This window comes from Mus caroli, unplaced genomic scaffold (assembly GCF_978045245.1).
Source record: "Mus caroli unplaced genomic scaffold, Mus_caroli_1 scaffold_6, whole genome shotgun sequence".
Classification (NCBI taxonomy): domain Eukaryota; kingdom Metazoa; phylum Chordata; class Mammalia; order Rodentia; family Muridae; genus Mus; species Mus caroli.
In genome coordinates, this window is record NW_028227261.1 from 100,156,986 (window position 1) to 100,161,026 (window position 4,041).

A 4,041-nucleotide genomic window follows, 5' to 3' on the forward strand; every position below is an offset into this window, starting at 1 on the left:
CAAGCAGGTCACTCGGGCTCTGTCACTGATTTGGTAGGGAGGCACTCTACTGTACTGCATCCCCTGATGTGGCAACTTCAGGTCAAATAATGAGTAGTAAGTCATCGCTGGTACCTTGGCATACCAGGAACGGATCTGACATGTGTTTTGTGTTTGGGTGCTGCACAAATCTAGCATCCATCGTTATTGAACACCCAGTACTGTTTCCATTACCTAATACAGGCTCCCAAAGAACCCAGCATGTGTTCCTGGGCCTCCAAATTCTGACTGTAAGAGTGTTTTCAACTGCTTGCCAGTCTCATAGGTTGGGTAGCTTCAGGGAATCTCTGTAAATATGTCCAAGTTTATAAGACTTCACTGAAAGGTTTATAATAGTCCTCCTTGGTGACTGGCACTCAGTTCCTAAGCAATGCAAGCTAGCAAACTATGCCTGGCAGCTTGAAGAGGCAGCTGGAACTTTTCCACAAACAGTACCCTTAGGTCTGAAAACACCATTATTCTAGGCCTTCTCAGAGACCCAGGTCCATAATGTCTCTACCAGAGCTCTTTCTATGAGTGGAAAATGTCTGTGTAGATGCTCTGGCTGTGGTTGATACTAGTTTTGAATGATCCTTCTGATACCTAAACTTGGAAGAATGTCATCTCACTCGTGGCCAGTGTCAAGTAAATGTGTACAGTGTGACAGTGGCTGGAGCAAAGAGAAAGTGGAGATGACAAGAGAGCAGCCCTTGGGCAGCTAAGTTTCGGGGAGATGTCAAATCTCAGGACTGAGGATTCTGGTCTATAAGACAAGAGCTGTAATATGGTCCCTGGTAAGGGCTAAAAGTCAAAATACCTAGAGCCTGTATGGGGACGATGACTTTAATAGGGCCCAAGATCCTGACATCCAAATCCCTCACATCAGAGGCTGTGTTTGATGCTTCTGCCTACCGACCACCTGTCAGCACTGACAGACACAGGGAAGTGAAGACCAATGAAGACCAGTGTGGAAGAGCTTACTCATTCTATTCAGTGGGGAGAATGGACTCATCAGCTAGCTCAGTAGTGCTGGGACTTTGTGCTATAGGGTTAAGAGGCCTAGGTCAAGGGTAGGGAAAGTAGAAATAAAACTTCTGAATACTATCACAGTAGAGATGAAATGGACTTTTTAGTTTATTTACAGTGAATTTGTCAGGGAAGCATATTATTTTCCCAATATAAAAGTAGATCATAAATGCACCGTGAGGTCTAACTCATCCCTCTTGGGGTCTCAGCATCAGGTGTGATCTCTGCGTCTTCAATTCCTTAGTGGTATGCTCTTGAATAGTCATACATTTTACTCATACAAGTTTCCTCATTTGCCCAATGGAATGGATAGTAAAAGAGACAATGTTTAGGGAACAGATACATTATGTACAAGCTAATAACCATTTCCGCAATCTCTAAATCCAACTATTTGTAACAGTCCTGTCCTGCCTACTACCTGGTGCCCTTAATAACCCTGAGTCAATCAGGGCCACCAAGAGTCTTAAATGCATACAATGTGTTGGGTACACATCCAGCAGAGCTTGAATAAGGATGGAATGAGAGAAGGATGGAGGTAAAGAGATAGAGGATCCGAGAACAATTTCCAGGTTTTTTTCCTTGTGAGAATTGCTACCACTGATAGAGCTAAAGAATGAACTTGATAAATGAATTAGTAATTCTGTATCAGGAATCTGGAGATTTCCCTAAGAAATCCAGGAGGTGAGATGATGCAGCAGAATAAGGCACTGACCACTGAGCATGATGACCAGTGTTCCATCTCCAGAACCCATATGGCGGAAGAAGAGAACTTATTTCCACAAATAATCTTCTGACCTCCAAATGCATGTTATAACACACACGTACACACACACACGCACACACACTAATTAATCATAATTAAAACTTTAAAATGAAGAAGTCTGAAAGAAGACAGTGATCATCATCAAGGGTATATAGAAACAGTCAGAGAAGTGTCATGGCTGCCCTTAGTTATTACTGTTTTGAAAGTAGGAATCTCACATCTCCAAAGGTTTAGGATTTAGCTTACTGGATAGCTGTTGAATATTTGTCTCTTGAGTTCAAACATTTAGAAGGGAAGTAAATCATAAAAGACTTAAGTAATTGTATAATGAGTGATAACACCATCTAGGCACACAGAAAGAGGGCTGGTGGGCCTGTCTACTAAAAAAAAAGCCAAAGGGCATGTGTCATAGAAGAGCAAAGGGCTCGGCTAGCTCTGGGGCCAACTCTGATGATTCTCTAGGGAAAACTATACCTCTCTCTAAGACAAGCCCTTTGACCTTGTAGCTTTTTCCCCTGAGAAATTCAGGTTGATAAAATATTATATGAACAATAATAGAGGAGATTTATTTTTTATTTCTGCCATTGTCTGGTTATCATGTAAAAAATGAATATTGATTTAAAAGTTTAAGAAAACAGACAAATATCAGATTGTTAAAAAGCCAGTCATTTCCGTGTCCATGAAAAAGGACCAATTAGTAGCACATATTAATGAAAAATACTCAATTCATCTTGAGTCAAAACACATTCCTAAAATAATCTACATGGGAAACGGGTTGGAAGAAAATAAAGAAAAGCTGCAAAACTCTAATGAGAAATATGAATTAAGCTGTGACTAAAAGGAGAGGCAGATTGTGTTCCTGTTTGAGAATTACCCTAGGTATTTTAAGGCTGCCAATTCTTCCAAATTAGTACATAGGACTAAGAAAATGTCAATCAAAATTATAATGGGGTATATTTTCAGAACTTGGTGAAGTCATTCAGAAGCTTATCTTGAAGACTAGACTTTGGGTGTGAAAATAATCAGGCAGTGGCTAAAGAGGGTGAGAGGGCACAAGGACAGCCTTTAGTCCCAAGTAACCTCAGAGCAGTCAGGAGGAGATAAAACCCTCTCTACCACAAGGACGCTGCTGTCATCAAAGGTTCTCACAGTCGCCCACCTATTCTGATAGGAGCCCAAGGATACTTCTAGAACCTCTATTTAATTGTGCTAACATCTTCTCCCTTATATTAGACACTTTCATTACAACAATTAACTTCTGTTTTTTTAATAATTATTTTTGTTAATTGGTTGATTCTTTTACTAGAATGTCACACATTTCATATTTATCTTTCTACTTTTTAGAGCAGCATTTGAGACAATAAAATTATGTCACTATTTTCTGAGAGCAAATGCACATGTCTTATGAAAGCCTAGCACTTTCTTGCTTAGGAGTTCAATGAGCCAATATTTATATGCATCAAGTAATGGAGTGGTAGATGATAGAGAAGCCAACCCCCATCGCATTGATAAGGATTGTTAAGTCTAAGAGCGGGTCTCCGCACTAAGTACTTGTGAATATATAACATTCATTTCTCCAGACACCTGAATACCTGAATGACCACTTCAAACAGCTTCTAGTGGTGTCCAGCTTGATCACTCTGTAGATCACATACTCAATATTCAGCATCCTGTCCATGACATAACTTGAGAGAAACACTCAGCTATTTTTTAATTCATAGAAGGCCACAATGTTTGAATTTTTGAAGTGATTAAAAATATTCTAAGACTTCTTTTGTGGCTTGAAATCTGGGATTATGTCCCTACCAACTTCATTCTTCTGCTTTGATACAAGGATGAAGAAGCTGCTGGCATTTATTGAAGCCCATTCAAAGGCAGTCAATTTTAAGCCTGTAATGGATACTTATTGATTGATGTTCATTTTCAAAATCATTCTAAAATCCTAGCACTGCATTGTCTACCTGCGAACTCAAAATGCTGTTGAATGAACCCCCATTAACTGAAAAAGGAGCCTGGCTCTCTTTGCTTTGTACTCTGTTCACTGGTGAAACTGGCAACTCACAGACACTGTGAGTTGTAATTCTCCAATAAAAAGTGTTCCTTGAACAAAATAACGAATGCAAATAATTGTTCATATTTATGCATCAGACACTGTACTAAGTATTAAGATTTAAAATTAAACACAACTAGAATAGCTCTGTTTCCACAGTGGACTGACTTCACAACAAAACTGG